This window comes from Haliotis rubra, unplaced genomic scaffold, assembly GCF_003918875.1.
Source record: "Haliotis rubra isolate DU_JTF1 unplaced genomic scaffold, ASM391887v1 Scf406, whole genome shotgun sequence".
NCBI classification, from domain to species: domain Eukaryota; kingdom Metazoa; phylum Mollusca; class Gastropoda; order Lepetellida; family Haliotidae; genus Haliotis; species Haliotis rubra.
The window spans coordinates 257,289-276,221 of NW_025767087.1; the positions used below are offsets into that span (position 1 = coordinate 257,289).

The 18,933-nt window shown below is 37.1% G+C and overlaps 1 protein-coding gene across 4 annotated transcripts in view; it reads right to left on the reverse strand.

The window, feature by feature from the left end:
* Nucleotides 1-18,317, reverse strand: part of LOC124287829 (protein kinase C delta type-like) — a 124,948-nt gene extending 106,631 nt beyond the window's left edge. For all 4 annotated transcript variants that reach the window (XM_046724292.1, XM_046724293.1, XM_046724294.1 and 1 more), the window contains exon 1: nt 18,006-18,317. The gene's annotated coding sequence lies outside the window, so the exon portion shown is untranslated. The remainder of the gene's footprint in view (nt 1-18,005) is intronic.
* Between the last annotated feature and the right edge of the window lie 616 nt (nt 18,318-18,933).

The following is an 18,933-nucleotide window of genomic DNA, read 5'->3' on the forward strand; positions in this document are numbered from 1 at the left end:
TTGACAGAATCGTCTATGAAAACAAGTTGTAACTCGGAAACTAGGCAAAGCAGGAGACAAAACTAAATGACAGTAGATTGTGAGAACATATATCTTTCATTTTCCACAACAATTGTCACAATTTCAGGTTTATACAAACCTGTAAACAACATAATTTACCCCCTGAAATGTACATGAATTCTGCATCTGCCCTCATATCTATTCCTCACATGACGTCACAGAGATGCGCTGCTCTGATTGGTTGAAATTTCGTTCGCGGGTGAGAATTGTGCACTGTTGTCAAAAAGGTCGATTTAAGTTACTTAAAGATCGAAATGAGTTTTAATGATGGGGTTTCATTTATAACGATGCCAATTAGTGATTTATGTATTTGTACCCCCCTAGAGTACATGTGATCTTTAAGTAAAATGATTGACTGACCAATCAAAACAGCTCTGTGATTGTCACCACCCAATGACATCAGTGAGGGTTAACGTTAACTACTCATCATTTCTTGCTAAAGTTTCAAGTCCAACATACACAGTAGTGTTGGGAATTGGTTTATTTCTGATAATTGATGATTGGTTCTTTACAACCGATCAATCATCGAAAATAATTGGTTAGCGTCATTCATCAAAATTTCCTGTTTATGTTTTTAATCCACAAAAAATAAAAAAAAGACGTGTAGTTCTTTTCGTGTTTTTTTTCAAATTTCACATTTTAAAAGGATGTCTAGTAAGTGAGGAACATAAATTTCCTGGAGTATTTAACATAAATTCAATTATGACTTGGAACGAGCCTGTAGTGTTTATGAAATGTAACAGACAAAACCAACCTTGTGATAAATATTGTTAATGCAAGCAAGTGTTCCAAAATTGTTTGTGTTCGATTATGAGAAAACATGATCGATTGCTTGGTCGTCTAGTCATTGCGACCAATCTTCGATTATTTCAATTAATCGGACCACCACTAACACACAAAGGACAATAGCGATAACGTAACTATAGCAACAAAGTTAACAAGAAGATAAAAAGACATTTTTCTATGATACTGTATTGAACTTTAAACAATTACTTTTTTAAGCATGGTCCAATTTACCAACATACTCATCACCGACATAAAACCAATAAACTGTAATGCCTTTAATATTCTAGAGAGAGAAAACAAAATTGATGGAAATATTGAATGAAATAAATAGGATCCAATAGATTACAAACATAAGTCCAGATATACAATAAATACTTTTATAATCAGTGTGAAAGCAGGATTAAGTTGGGTCATTCAGTCTGGATTTGTTGTGTTACATGACATGGCGTTCCAACATTACACATTCAGAGGTTATAATCAGAACTCATTGCATTCGTGTATTGTGCACAAGCATCTCTGTATTTTTTAGAAAAGAGTCCACATTACACAACGTTGTGAAAATACTGTTTTTTCTACATGACATATTGAACCACCTCTGTGGTGTAGTGGTTAGAACGTCCGCCCGAGAGAGAGGAAGGTTGCGGGTTCGATCCCTGACCGCGTCATACCAAAAGACGTTAAAATATGGTACTTGTTAGTCCCTGCCTGGTGCTCGGCATTAATGGGAACAACAAGGACTGGTCGGCTCGGAGTCAGTATAATGTGCCTGAGTGGGGTATTCATGCTTCACTGCGGCATGGTATCACAGTGGGCTAGCACTATAAAACCAGCTTCAGTCTGGGCTAGTACAAGTAGCCGCACATACACACCCATGCACATCATCATATGAGCGAAATATTCTCCAGCGTGACGTTAAACCCACTTTCACCTCACCTCACACGACATATTGATTAGCTACATTATTGTTGACCCTTTTTGCAACAAATATTCTACACCTATAATATACCATACTGTCAAATACATGTACTTCTCAAATCACAAATGATCTTTCAGGACAAAATCAAACACTTAAATATTGTTCATCATATTAATTTAAGGTACAAACATAACCGGCATACATTTCATTTACAAGATCGTACACACTTAAGAGGGAATTTTTTTCACAATTTCAGTGGATGAGTAACATCTGAACTGATAATTACTTTTAAACTTGCATTATTAATGTTATTAATTTATTTGATAAAGAAATTATTCCCTTAACTGCAAAAGACACTACAAATAGTCAGAAAAATTCCTATCTCACTCAACAAATCCTCACATTGGATAAGGAAATTCCCTAAACTGCAAACTACAATGATTCCTTGAATTCAAGATGTGTAGAAGATTCTTGTTAAAAATAAAAAGATAAATCCTGAAACTAAAAGCAACTGGTGTATACACAACATATCAGAAAATTGTAAAATTAGAAAAGAAAAAAGATTATCATCCCAAATTTCACTATGTTTGATGCTACTGCAAAAACTATATTTCCAGAAAAATGTGTCCAATCAAAATATCCCAAATCTAGAATATCAACATGTTCAAGTACTAAAAATGTAGGTCACCACTATCTTTCATTCTAACCCATTCTGTTCAGTGTAATCCTCTGAAGTCAAGGTATTGTTTCTCAAGGAGTATATACCTTATGTACATAGACCTGTTAACCCTTTCTATCTGTACAATGTCTTTACCACACTACCGGAACCTGTTCTACCAGTGAAGGTGTTAACTGGACCAAATGACCTCCACGAATGACCATCCCTACCTGTGCCCACTCTGTTTTGTAGGTAAATGTTATCTGCACGATTTAAACCAGGACTGACCCCACATTTACGTACACAAGTCAAACCAATGAATACTGAAGTTTACACATTTTCACGTAAACTGTCCACTTATCTGATTTCAACAAAATTAATGGAAATATTGAATGAAATTATAAATAGGATCAAAATTGATTAAAATCATGAGTCCAGATATGCAATGAATATTGATGTTTACACATTTTCAAGTAAACAGTCCACACATATGATTTCAACAAAATTAATGGAAACATTGAATGAAATAAATAGGATCCAATAGATTACAAACATAAGTCCAGATATACAATAAATACTTTTAGAATCAGTGTGAAAGCAGGATTAAGTTGGGTCATTCAGTCTGGATTTGTTGTGTTACATGATATGGCGTTCCAACATTACATATTCAGAGGTAATAATCAGAACTCATTGTCTTCGTGTATAATGCACAAGCATCTCTGTATTTTTTACCCTTTGTTGACCCTTTTTGCAACAAATATTCTACACTATAATATAATATACTGTCAAATACATATACTTCTCGAATCACAAATGATCTTTCAGGACAAAATCAAACACTTAAATATTGTTCATCATATTAATTTGAGGTACAAACATAACCGGTATACATTCATTTACAAGATTTTACACATTTAAGAGGGAATTCCTTTCACAATTTCAGTGGATGAGTAACATCTGAACTGATAACTACTTTTAAACTTGCATTATTAATGTTTTTAAATTCCTAAATAGAACCTAAACAAAGTATTTTGAGGAAACACTGAGAACTATTGAAGTTTACAATCTGTTCATAAAGATGAATCTTACATTGTAACAACTCGGTTACATGATCACCCGGTAATGGCTTGGTGTTGATGTGAGAATTGAAACTCACTGGCTTCATGCATTATACACAAGCATTTCTACACATCTGGGTTTTATTTTAAAAGTGCACACTACACAGTGTTGTGAAATACTGTTTATGCTACACATGAGTCTGACATATTGACTAAACACATATCTTAACCGTTTTTGCGAGAAATGCAAACATGAAAGTTGTACTTTTCATTTTCAAGTTCTGTCAAAGTCACATATTTAAGAGGGAATCGTCCTCACAATTTCACAGGATGAGGAATAACTGAACTGATAATTACTCTGAAATTTGTGTTATTTATTTCCTAAACAAAACCTTATAACTAATGAATTTTACAATCAGTTCACGGAGAAGAATCTTCATTGTAATAACTCTGTTAAATATTTTACACCACCCTCAGGAATGTTCATTTGGCAAACACCTAATAGAGGTGATGTAAAACTTTAAAATACACATGGCACTATCATCACAATATTGTGACATCGTGACATAAATGTTCGATGAATATAAATTCCTGTGGCATATATTTGGCCCCTACTCACCACACCTCTTAACAAGGTATGGGTGTTCTAACAGTTAACTGTGATGTTCCTACTTTGTATAACCCTCTCAAATAACACTCAGTCATCAACAGATCAGTTAACCCTTAGTACATTAAGTTTTTAAATCACTGAATCGAATCACAGTTATGAGATAAACTCAGCAATCTATTATGCATTTTTAAATATAAATGAACACAAGGTAACCTGTCTTCCACAATATGAACTGAGAGAAGCTACCATCTATCCAGGCATAAGAATAAAAATGAGCTACTTTGTATTCAGCAATAAGAGTAAAAGCAAGATACAGTGAATATCACAATATTGTGCATACTACAAACGTACAGTGATATGAAACTTGCTGGATAACGGTGTTAGTACCTACACTGAAACGTCGTACTCATTGCAATAAAGAAGTTGACTATCCACAGAACTTGGTTTTCCTTCATCTATACAACTTCTAAAAAGTCTCTCAAAGCAGATATGAAACTAGTGCTTATTTACTCACTCATACAGAGTTTCAGGTAAAGTACGTCCTCCTACCAAGCTGGTTCAGTCCACACTAAATTATTGGTACATCAACAAGAACATTTCCTCAATACCTGTTATACAACATATAGTCGTTGTTACCACTATGTGTGTCTGAAGACAATTGACACGGTCCACTTACATTCTGTATGGGCTATAAATAAATATAACATAAATGCCCCAGGTCACGGCCTTGATGTATCGCCAGGTCATGGTTGACTGAGGTCAAGGATCAAGCTGTTGTGCCTGTCATTCTCAGCCTGGGTATTTGATGGTTGGTGAAGATAAAGTACATCAAAAAGATCATGTTCGGGTGAAATTGATGTTGACTTTGTCATTAAGCAAATACTGATAAGGTTTAATTTAGGCACATAAGTCTCATTGTCTTGCTGGTCGATCAATATATGTGTGAGATCTATTTTGTACTTATTATGCAAATATACTGCCATGGGAACAGGGGTTAAGGTGACCATACCCTCTCAAGTACTGAACTTCACTGATAAGAGTTCCCTCACGTTTGGTAAACTACCGGAATACTGTTCAAACTCAAGTCACTCACTCACCATAATTCTTTGGGGAATAGGGAAACGGTATACTGCAGTAAAAGTTGAACCGAGGTATTTTGCCTTCGGTTCGGTATACCGAAATGAAATACAAAAATTCGGTATTCTCAGTTTTCATACCGTCATTTTATTAACCTTTCAAAACCATCTTCTAAAATGTCTGTTTTTCTATCTAGTCATGAAATAACAGTTTTGTTCATTCAAAATAACAAAGATTATGGTTATTTTTTTCCATGTTATTAAACAATGTAAGGTTTGGCTCTTGTCAATTTTCTGCATTATAATCAGTATCTCATATATCCGAACCGCAACAGACTGAACCGAAGGCCTTGTACCACAATACATACCGTACCGTGGTAAGAGAGTACCGTTTCACCCATATTGGGGACATACATCTTTCTAATAATTTTCCAACCAACAAAATCAATTTTTAGGATGATACAGTTCAGAAATAATTTCTCTTCTTCTTGAGGATTATTTCTGAGGAAGGGAGGCATGTGTCTGAAACCTGAAACATCCTATATCAAGTCACTTCCTAAAGCAGGAAATCTGGTGCTCCAATGCCACAGCCAATCCCACAGACTCCCCTCCCCCAACATTGTGTACATCGTACCTGATGGCGTGGATCATAGCTCAGGTTGTCTACAAGTGTCTTGCCTGTCCACCACTTGATTACATACAGGCTGCCATGCTATACCATATTTACCATATTCAAGACCCAACTGTAGATGTCTTCATAAGTTCTGATTGCTAAGCCACAAATTGACCTAATATTCCATATTTTCTTGCGAATATTATAGATCTCTTTATAGTTAACACATTAATACTAAGGTTAGTTGCAGCTGATGAGTATTATTACAACATTGCTTTAGTTTGACTTTGGATATGTTCTGTTCTCTACCAAATCAATCAAGAGATCAATCTCAAGTTGGACTAGTCTGTCTCACAGTCCCTGAACCACATTATTTCCCCTACTGCCAGCCCTCCCTGCAATACTAAAGCCCTAAATGAAGCAAGTCTAGATTTCCTCAGGTTCTGAATCTCCCATCTCACTGGGCTCCTTTTCAATTTAAATGGGTTTATTTGTTACTATCACAATTACACAATTATCACAATTATATATATTCGGAGACTAGCTTAGTCTAAAGTTTGACTAGTGTATGGTCTTATTAAGTGTCCAACACCAACTCATTAACAAATATTCCAAGCACTTAGCATTTACTATGACGAATACGGTAGCCATATAACATCAGCTTAACACAACAGACCCATACTGGCAGTAAAACAACCCAGGAAACTGTGCCACTGACATTCCTGGTAAAGGTAAACTTACTGTCTGAGTATTTAGTCAAAGGGAGTAAAAAATCCTTGATAAATGAAACAGGAAGAAAACAGTTGAGAGCTGGTGATTCATGCCCAAGCAGTGATCCATTAGGACCTCGACATCACACTTCATATTCTGTCACTGCTGCAGATGTGCATACACAGAATTCTTTCAAATTTGTGCAACTGTCATACATATTTTACGCATATACTCAACTACAGAGTAAATATAGTAAAATATTTATCTGTGTTTCAAATTGGCACTAAAGGTGAGCAAAACTGGGTTTTCAAACATTACATTTAAGATAATTGTTTATAGTATCAGCCCATTGAGATAGCATGACACAGTTTAAGACACATACCACACTCAGACACAGACTACCAGCTCTGAGTCACCAGTCTTCATTGTATCTCTTTAAATTTTAATGCCAGGGGTCAGACAGGGTTTTCATTTTACAAGTATTTCATTAATATATTATTGTATATTACCGCAGATAAGCCGAATTCTGAGGGAAAAAAAACAGCCTGTAGAAGGGGGTCGGCCTATCTACAGGTTAAACTTTCATTAAACTGTTTTTCCTGGTGGTAAGAAAACAACATTGTATCACTTCGCGTGAATGAACAAGAGAAAAAGACTTTGTCAGTGAAGACGTCATATTTACAATTAAACATCATTAGACGAGATTATGTACCTTTTCAGTTTTAATTTGTTTTTGGTAGGCATTGTATTATATGCAGGGATTAAGATTACCGTGGTAGTCTGAATGAAAAACCCACATAAGAATAGTAAAGAAGTAACAAAACATCAAAAATAATTTTATTGATAATTGAAATATATCATATTTAAAACACAATGTTCAAAATACAACACTATAAAATAAATTCAACCATATTATACAAATGAATATTTTTTATAATAACCTGTTACCTATGTTAAGTCTGTAAAAGCATATGGTTATTTGTAAGAACAAACGCCATGCTGCTCTGGTCATGAAACATTGTCAGACATAATGATCTGACAGAAAGTAAACTAGGCTTGTAAACAGTTGTCAGTCATACCACAGCTATGTCAACATGCTTGAATTCCGACATTATGTTTCATCTGTTGTTGGTCTTTGCTCATAATTTCTTTTGCATCATTCAACATTATCAGAGCATGAAATAACCAGAGCATATTACAGTCTACCAAGTCCTGACATAGTAATTATGACCAGAGGATATAATTTTGTTTCTCAATCACCCCATTTTGTAATTTCTGAAAACGTAGGTTTTTTTGTATATACAATTGACAAAAATAATGTTATTAGGATAAAACAACTTCAGACAAACAGGGGTGGTGGGGTAGCCTAACGGTCTAAATGTAAATGTCAATCACTCACTCACTCACTCACTCAACTTCAACAACATAAAATGATTTCCTGACTTTAAAAATAATCTCCACCACTGCTTGACCCGTGAAGATCCGGGTTAGAATTGATCTTCAGTAACCCATGCTTGTTGTAAGAGGCGACTAGCGGGGTCTGGTGGTCAGGCTCCCTAACTTGGTTGACACATGTCATCGTATCCCAATTGCGTAGATCGATGCTCATGCTGTTGATCACTGAATTGTCTGGTCCAGACTTGTTTATTTACAGACCGCCGCCATGTAGCTGGAATATTGCTGAGTGCGGCGTAAAACTAAACTCACTCACTCTACCACCGCTCCTGTATTTCAATGCTTACGATGGATCTTTAAAGTAATAATTGCAGGCTTTACTGTTATTATAGTGTTTTGACTTAGAGTATGCACTCACACAAAGGAGACGACGTATCTTACTGCTCTGCACTAGAATCATGATCTGCGTCACTGACCCCAGCAAAACGACTCACCCTTATGTGTACATACATACATACACCAGTTGTTAAACACTTGAATATAAGTGGGGTGTGTACTCCTAAATCTGTACACATCTATTTTCCTAGAATGAAATGAGATCACATGGTTATATATAATCATCCCTCACGATCCTGTCATTTACAATCCTTCAATTTTACCTACTTTTTACCATTTTTAGCAATTTGTTTAAATTAATTATAATCCATACTTTAGAAATCTTGAAATTACAATCCACACCCCCATTTGTAGGAACTTAAATAGACTAACGTTTAATCTCTGAAGTAATAAAATTTTGATATAAACAAATTAAATTGAAAAGGACCTCAGTGAGATGGGAGATGCTGTACCTGAATCTGAGGAAAATCTTTATTTGTTTCATGTTTGGCTGTTGCATTACAGCAAGGGCTGGGTGGATGGGAAACTAATGTGGTTCAGTGACTGTGACCTATAGAACATTTGTGAAGTCTTACATACTGGACTTCCTTGTTTAAAATAGAAATGTGACTAATTGAAGAAAACCAGACAAGGGTGGTAATGAAATTGAGCCTGCAACCATCACATTAACTGAATTGGTTTAAATGATTCAAACTGGTATATTACTTTGGATCCCTTGACACTTGAAGTGTAAATTATTCATTTATTCACAATTTTTCTCATTTAAAGTATGAATAGAAGAGGTTTGAAACTTAAGAAAGCCTGTTAGTTCTATTATAGACCTTAGTCATAAACAAATCCTTTACTTTCTCCCAAAACAAACAAAGCATTATTTGATCATTAAAACAAAAGGTCACACCAAACATCTATGACTGAAAAAGCCATGACTTGCATGAGAATCTGGTATATGTCCTGCAGGTATTTTCGTATACATGGAGGACCTATCATCTATCTGCCATTTTCGACAGGTATATCTCGTTAAGGACAGGTAAAGACATTTCCCAGTAATCTGTGTCCCTCAGGGGAAACTTGGATCAGTCAATTATGACTGTCAAGAGAAAAAGTAAACAAGATATCAACTTCAAAACATTCACATTTGGTTTCAGGAATTTGTGGCTGATTTTATGTAATAAAACTGTTTTCCATTAGGACTGCATGGTATTACCGGTAAACCGCAATACGCTTTTCAAAGGATATGTATTGTAATATTTTTCTGAGAACTGGTATATTGGGTAAAAAACATATGATTTTCTTGTGATTATCTTTAAGATATAAGATCTTCATTCACATCAGATGTTTTCCTTTGTTATAACCGCCTCCGTGGTGTAGTGGTTAGAGTGTCTGCCCGGAGAGCGGAAGGTCGCGGGTTCGATCCCCAACCGCGTCATACCAAAAGATGTTAAAATATGGTACATACATACATACATACATACATACATACATACATACTAACATACATTTGTATACATACATACATACATACGATATCCAGCTACAGCTGCTCAAAGGCTTTGCTTTTTCCCTCGTTCACTGGATGTCATTCTCAACGGCACATCGTATTGTCAATCTCAACTCCCTGGGGAGCATACAAAGGTGATGGAAAATGTTGTTGGTCCCTGCCTGGCGCTTGGCATTAATGGGTATAACAAGGACTGGTTGGCTCGGAGTCAGTATACTGTGTCTGAGTGGGGTATTCATGCTTCACTGTGGCATGGTATCTCAGTGGGCTAGCACTATAAAACCAGCTTCAGTCTGGGCTAGTACAAGCAGCCGCACATACACACGCATGCACGTCGTCATATGAGCGAAATATTCTCAAGCACGACGTTAAACCCAATGTCACCTCACCTCCTTCGTTATTCAATGACAAAACGGCACACTGCAATACTATAAATTGTATAAAAACGAAAATAGAATCCCTGACTGTGCAACCTAATTTTGAACCATAACATACAGTGGAAACCGCCTAAGTAAAGACCGCTTAACTAAACAGACCTGATAAGTAAACACTTTTCTTTGGTCCCGGCAACTTTCTTCATTAATTATCACTATTAGAGTCCGGTTAACTAAACTCGGATAAGTAAACAATACCGCTTAACTAAACGTCTTCTCACGGTCCATGGAAGTAAATTACTTAACAAAAGAGATAACTGAATTAGCGATCACCACATAATCCGACATGAGGGGCAGTCGTGTCAGTTTCCAGTTAAACAAACATCCTACTTACAGCTCGCTGGCGTCAAGCAGTTGACAATACACTGACAACTGGAGGCCAGCCCTGATAAGTGGTTCATTGTTACATATGCATACATATACATGCATATGGTTGTCATTTGCAGATTTTTATAAGTTTGGATAAGTAAAATACCTGATAAGTAAACAATTTTGGCGAGTCCCTTGAAATGTTACTTATCAGGTTTCCACTGAGTATATTTTTTAGGGATTTATAATGTAGAAAATAGCATCGACATGTACAATTAGTGTGACCTACTGTCAGACACTTAAGTTCCCAGTATATTGCAATACGTATCACAATACGGGTACTTGAATCGCAAAATATTGCAATGCAATTCATTTGCCAATACACAGCCCTATTTTCCATGGCCAACATCATAGGTATTTAGTTTTGATCTACTTACTGTTGTTGATAATATCACTGTATAAGAGACTTTCATATAGTGATATACACTATATAGTTGTATATTCCCCAGGGAGTTGAGATTGACAATACGATGTGCCATTGAGATTGACATCCAATGAATGATGGAAAAAATAGTGCGCCTTGAGCAAGCTCTAGTTGCCTGGATATGTGCGCTATATCCTATGATAATAATAATAATATACATTGTAATCATGTAGAGAACAGGATTACTTGCACAAAGATCTTAGTGCTAAGATGATCATAACTCTCACATGTTAACGTACACTACAAGGACATTCATAGGATTATGATCACTTTGTACGAATTGGCCTCAGAAACCACACAAGCCACTAGCCTTCTAACTGCCCCCAGTTATATCAGAGACATCCTTCGTGGTGGGTTCCAAGGCACAGTACCTCATATTTGTCATGTCTAAAGTTCAAGTGGTCAAATGACCTTGCCATCCGTGTGTCTTCTTGCTCTTATCACGTGGATTCTAGATAGCTCATTCTATCAACCACTAGATAGTCTGGGCCCCGCTCCGCAAAGCAATCTTATCATTATGATGAGTGAGTGCGTGGGTTTGGTTTTACGCCGCACGCAGCAATATTCCAGCTATATGGCAGCGGTCTGTAAATAATCAAGTCTGGACCAGATCATCCAGTGATCAACAGCATAAGTATCGATCTATGCAACTGGGATATGATGACATGTGTCAACAAAGTCAGCGAGCTTGACCACCCGATCCCGTTAGTCGCCTCTTACAACAAGCATGGGTTACTGAAGATCAGTTCTAACCCGGATCTTCATGGGTCAAACAGTGGTGGAGATTATTTTTAAAATCAAGAAATCATTTTATGTTGTTGGGTGATCAAATTTACATTTAGACCGCTTGGCTACCCCATCACCCCAACATGGTTGAAGTTGTTTTAGCCAAATAACATTGTTTATCAATTGCTTATAAAAAAAATAAAAACCACTTTTTCAGAAATCAAAAAGGGGGGTGGTCGCGAAACAAAATTATTTCCTCCAGTCATATTACCATGTTAGGGGCGGTGGGGTAGCCTTGTGGTTAAAGCCTTCGCTCGTCATGCCGAAGACCCTGGTTCAATTCCCCACATGGGTACAATGTGTGAAGCCCATTTCTGGCGACCCCCGCCGTGATGTTGCTGGAATATTGCTAAAAGCGGCTTAAAGCTAAACTCCCTCACTCACTATTACCATGTTAGGACTTCATAGAATGTAATAGGCTCTGGTTATTTCATGCTCTGATCCCTGAATAATATTGCCGACTGTATAAAAAAAAACTACACGCATCTAGGGACGTTGTGGTAGCCTGATGGTTAAGCGTTTGCTTGTCATGCAGAGACCTGGGTTCTATTCCCAACACAGGTACAATGTGTGAAGCCCATTTCTGGTGTCCCCATGATATTGCTTGAATATTGCTAAAAGCAGCGTAAAACTAAACTCACTCACATTCATGATGATATTCATCCTCGTCATTTAATGTGATTAGTTATTAAGAGGTTGCATCTAAACTCAGTAACTTACTGGAAACTGCTTTCAGCAATAAACCTGGCATGGTTCCATTTTCCATCACCATGGTAAAAATGGTAAAGACATTAACTGTATGAAAAAAATGTCCCACCTTTTATCTCCAGTCTAGAATCCATGCCATAACACTGAGCTGGCCTGTTTGAGAGAATGACTCAATGCATACCTTCAACAGAGCTTCTAGTATGATGCACTTCGGTTATCCTGTCATAATCCTGTCTGTATCATGTTGATATCGTGGGTAAACATGTTTTAATAATTATGATCTTAACATTTTTTCTCTTACATGTTACAATCTGCTAGTCTGCATTTCACGCGAATATTCCATTGCCGTCATAGTGCATTAAAGGGACACTATACTTTATGGTCTGGCGCTCATACGCAGTCAAAGTCCAGACTCTGTATTAGGTGTAACCATGAAGCAATGTCAAAAGGCATGCAGATTTAAAGTTACATGTGACTGGGTTTTTTATCCCATGGTAGGGAAGAAAAAATTGCTATTTCAATCAAATTGGTCAGTGCAATAGTGAGTGAGTGGGTTACTGAAGATCAATTCTAACCCAGATCTTCATGGGTTGGTCAGTGCAATACATGTCACTCCTACAGCGTGATGACAAAAGTATTCGCGACTTTTCAAAATGGCGGAAGTAAACACAAGACTGTATGAAAACTTTAAACAGCGATATTTCAAAAAAAGAATTATGTCATACCTCAGTACTTGGTCAAGTTCCCCTTGGAGAGTATGCAGGCCATAATCCGTCGTGGAATTGATTCATATAAGTTTCTATCATAGTGTAGAGTGATATTTGTCCAGACATCATGGATGGCGTCATACAGTTCGTCAGTGGTCAGGATAGATTGTGATTGTCACTGTAGTGTTGTTTTGATGTGTAGCCATACATTTTCAATAATATTGAGACCGGGAGACTGTGCAGGCCAAGTCATGCAATTTACAGCATTGTTACGCTTGTATTCCTGAATAATTCGTGCCCGATGCACTGGGGCATTGTCATCTTGAAACCGATATGGTTTGTTGTTGAAGTGCCGAGCTATAACGGGCCAGAGGTTGTCTTCAAGCATTTCACGATACTTGACAGCATTAACATTACCATCAACACGACACAAGGTGCCAACACCGTACCAAGTTAAAGAACCCCAGATCATAACTGATAACCTGGCCTGTTTAAGTGAATCATGCATTCGGGACGATAGGCTTCATGCGCACTTCTCCAAATGAAAACTCTTCCATTCTGACCAATAACTACCTGCGATTCATCACTGAATATCACCTGTTTCCACTGATTTTGTAATGCCCAAATTCTCTTTTCCAAACACCAGTGAAGTCGTTTCCTTCTGTTCACTTCCTTCACAAGGCGCTTTCTAATAACCCGACGAAAAACACCATTCCGATGCAAAACTCTTTGAATTGTTCTACTGTTTACTTGTTGATGTTGACCAACATTATAATCACGGGTAATGTCTCTTAGAATGTTAAATCTATTCTTGCGGACACTCCTCAACAAAACATGTTCACTACGAATACTCACTTTTCTCGGCCTACCACTGCGTCGGCTGTTTTCAACATTACCACAATTCAAATATTTTTTCCAAACATACCGAATTGTTGATTCAGGTACACCTAATCATTTCACAATGTCAGAAGTTTTCTTTCCATTCTGTTTCAAATCCACAATTAGTTCTTTCGTACTGATGTTGAGTTCCTTTGATTTTCGGCCCATTGTTTACAGCAGACGATTTCTGCATTCCAAGCAGACGACATACAACGTCATTGCACATGCGAACTAATCGTATATCAAGCTCACAAGCGACGTATCAAACATGAAAATCTGAGACGTTTCAATCAAAGACAAACGGCCATATTTGCCAAATCGCGAATACTTTTGTCACGATGCTGTATGAAGAACCCGTGAAGATCTGGGTTAGTACTGATATTCAGTATCCCATGCTTGTCGTAAGAGGCGACTAACGGGATCGGCTGGTCAGGCTCGCTGACTTTTTTGACACATGTCATCGTATCCCATTTGTGTAGATCAATGCTCATGCCGTTGATCACTGGATTGTCTATCCAGACTCGATTATTTACAGACCGCTGCCATATAGCGGGAATATTGCTGAGTGCAGCGTAAAACTAAACTCACTCATTGGTGCTCATATGCAGTCAAAATCTAGGCCTTGTATTAAAGGTTACCATCATTGGCATCAGGCACTGTCCAAAGAGATGCAGACTTATAGTACTAGTATCATGTGACAGGGTTTTTCATCCAGGACTTCAAATGAACAGCTCTGAGGAAGTAAAATACTGCTATGTTGACCAAATTGGTCAGCACAATTCCTGTCACTCCTGTGATGAAGTTCTAACTATAAAACCTGGATATTTTAATATGAAATTTTGGAATTATTCAACATTTGAACTTGTTGATAAATTCCTGTGTTCATCTTTCTCTATGTCACATTCACTCTTTCACTTACATTATACTGCCCTATAGACCATCTTTGCTGTATTGCACTATTCTCACAAACCAGTTAGTTGACTATCTGTCAAGGTTACTTTTTTTACTGTAATAAAAACAATCAACATGCAGGATAAAGACTTGATAGGCATAGTAAATTGATAATTGATAGGCATAGTAAAAAGGGAATTTAACACACAATGTAGACTGTTCATTAAAAATTCATTGAAATCCACTTATTTAAATGGCTCATGATATAGGAAAAGTTAAAACATGTATTTCCTGTTGACTGTCAAAGTCTTGCGTAACAAATTGGCAGGAGAGATAAACGAGTGTTTAATTCTGTATCTTTAAGGTGCAGAGTTTTTGAAATTCTGTAAGTGAGATAAATTAAGATAACACCATCACGTCACACACAATCACATGATCACAGAGGAGCCTAAACGTTATCATGAGGTCACCTCAAAATAAATAAAAATATGTTATTTTGGTAAAAAAGGAAATAGAAAATAGATCATGCTTATGCAGCAAATACACCACTTCATGTGACATCTAATTTATTGATCGTAAACAGAAACAAAGACAAACTCGGGATAATACGGAAGTAGAGTTGATGACCTCTCCGTGCTCCATTTATCCTGTATCTGCAGTGAAACACAACCACTGTGGAAGGAGGAAGAAACTCTCCCTCAACGGCAGTCGAGATGTCTCATGACAATGTACGCTTAGCTTACGCTAAGTCTCTAAATATACATAATTTTGATAGAATCATATAATTCATTTGAATTTAAAGAGGGACCCCATTGAGAACCTGCGGAAAAACTAGACTTGTTCATTTAGAGGTTTTACAAAGTAAAGAGGGGTGGGAGGAAGGGGAAATAATGTGGAACAGGGACTGTGAGACAGACTAGTGACAATATCACTGACTGTTTGTGAAACCTGTCTCTATGTCAGATACTTCATGCTTGTTGTTCTCATGGTGGAGTTCTCTCTTGTTTTATCATGGGTGGGAGAGCCTAATGATTAAAGTGTTTGCTCGTCATGCTGAAAAGCCTGGGTTTGATTCTCGCATGGGTACAATATGTGAAGCCTAAATATCGCTAGAAGCTTGTTCAAAGTGGCATCAAATTCAACTCACTCACTCACTCTTGTTTTATCACATTTACACATCACGTGACATGAGTCAGCTCAAGTTATTTGTAAAATTGCTTGTTAAAGGAAGATAAATAAAAACTGCGCTTTTTACAAATTATATCTTTTTTCAAAATAGCCCTTCAATATAGTTAGTTATTTTACAAATATTCATGATATCTTTGATACTCTTAGATCAATTGTGATAGGATAAGACTTAAATGCATTCAAAGACTCAATATCATTTGGGCATATTGGAATATTTTATCATTATACTTTAAAACGGAAGAAACTATATGTCACTTGAATCATTACATCTCTTTTTGTGTGTCTGTAGCTTATAGATTGGACCATCAATCTTGACAGCTCACAGATGTGTGTAATAACCTAACAGATGCACTGGAGGTGAGGTGAGGTGAGGTGAGGTGAAATTGGGTTTAACGTCGTGCTGGAGAATATTTCGCCCATATGACGACGTGCATGCGTGTGTATGTGTATGTGCGGCTGCTTGTACGAGCCCAGACTTAAGCTGGTTTTATAGTGCTAGCCCACTGAAATACCATGCCGCAGTGAAGCATGAATACCCCACCCGACCAGTCCTTGTTGTACCCATTAATGCCGAGCGCCAGGCAGGGACCAACAAGTACCATATTTTAACGTCTTTTGGTATGATGCAGTCGGGGATCGAACCCGCGACCTTCCGCTCTCTGGGCGGACGCTCTAACCACTACACCACGGAGGCGGTCAGATGCACTGGATCATATCCAGATATATGCATCACATACTACTGATAGAAATCACATATATCCTTCAATATACATGCAATATACATGTATAGTTTGTGATAAACTCATTCATCATATTAATGTGTTATTGTATGGGAGTGTAATATACATGGAATAAACATATTTAGTGTATGATGAAACTCATTAATCTTATTAACACGTTATTGTCTGAGTGCAATATACATGTCCTATGGTAGGTTGTATAGTCTTCATGGGCAATAACATTAATCAATGAATAATAAACATATTATCACATTCATCAAACACCTACTTAGCACAATGTATATAACACAAAACCGACAATGGCCACATCGTAGGTGATGTGAAACATTGTTTATTTAGGCTGAGGCTGATATTGACAATAACTAGATCTGCATGTAGGTAGACTATTCAAGTATTTGTCACTCAATTTAGCATCAGTGTGACTGAGATTAAACGCAAAGTGTTATTTCACAATTAACAAACAAATACTTTGGGCTTTACATTGTACAGAGACGGTAAACCAGCATACGGTCTCTGCACTCTAGTGGAAGAAAACTATTACTGTGTTATTGTCCCTGAGTGCAATATACATGTGGTACTAGAGGTTTATAAACTTCCTGGATAATAACACTGAACAATGAATAATTAACCCTTTATCACATAGAACAAACACATACTGTTAAAAATGTATATAAAACAAAACTGACTATGGTACAATGTATGTCAAACAATGCAAATTCTGGTTAATGTTGATGTTTACGATAAACAGATATTTATATATAAGTATAGATTAATGCTTAGCATCTGGAAAAATATAATTTTAATTGTAACAAATAAATCCAATTTAAATTGAAACGGAGCCCCAGGTAGAACAGGGATGCCTGGGGAAATATAGACTTGCTTCATTTAGGGCTTTTGCATTGGAATGAGGGCTGGGCTGTAGGGAAAATAATATGGTCCCGGGACGGTGAGACAAGTCTAATGTAAGTACGCTATAGTCACTATTGAAGCATTTGTCAGTCAGTTTAACATCGCACAACTGAGATCAAACAACACACGCTGTTCATTTCATAATTTGAAAAAAAACTGTTTTGGAGGCCTTACATTACAGAAGAAGACTTACCTCTGATGAACACACACAGCGGTCCAATCCTAGCCGGTCGCTATCTGGCTAGATCACAATCACCAACTGCTTACTCGAACCAGCTTGTAACAGTAAAGCGAAAACTCCACTGTAGTCCTCTTCACGACTTCCCAACTTTCGTTGAGCTGCACCACTCCACACACACAGCAACAAGTTGAAAGCTACGATCCACAGTCTAATCAATAACAAATACGTCCTGCGTTCTGTTTGGGTACTTCGCAGGTGCAAATACGATTGAACTTGTGACGAGCGAGGAAACACCCTTCGACGCTCGTTCATGGGCCTTGTCGCCAAAAATAGATTTACGCATGTGACGTCACCCCAACTACAAAACAGTACAAGGGTCGCGTTGTCCTTATATGGAACAACGTGACGCGGTCTAATCTATGTCGTATTTTATGAATGGATCTTACAGGACTTGATACCTGTCTTACAATGACTAAAGACAAATGACTAAACGTGACGAGGCTCAAAGACGTAAGCAGTTTGAATGACTGGCGAGCCTTTTATTGTTCACAGTGACGCTGAACATATTGTTACTAATAAAGTTTAACCGCAAATGTGATATAAATAGTAAATATATAAATATAAACATAAATATAAATAGCTAATAGGGAGACAGAAATGTATGAATATTTTTAAGTGTGAATCATATTATTAGATTTCACAACCATTTTGAATGATAATATGTAAGTATATATTTTCAAGTTTCATTTACAAAAATATTTTAAGACAGTTTCTCTAAAACTGAGCTGGTATCGTAACAGTTAAATATACTGACTGACTGACTGAGTTTAGTTTTACGCCGCTTTTAGCAATATTCCAGCAACATCACGGCGGGGGAACACCAGAAATGGGCTTCACACATTGTACCCATGTGGGGATTCGAACCCGGGTCTTCGGCGTG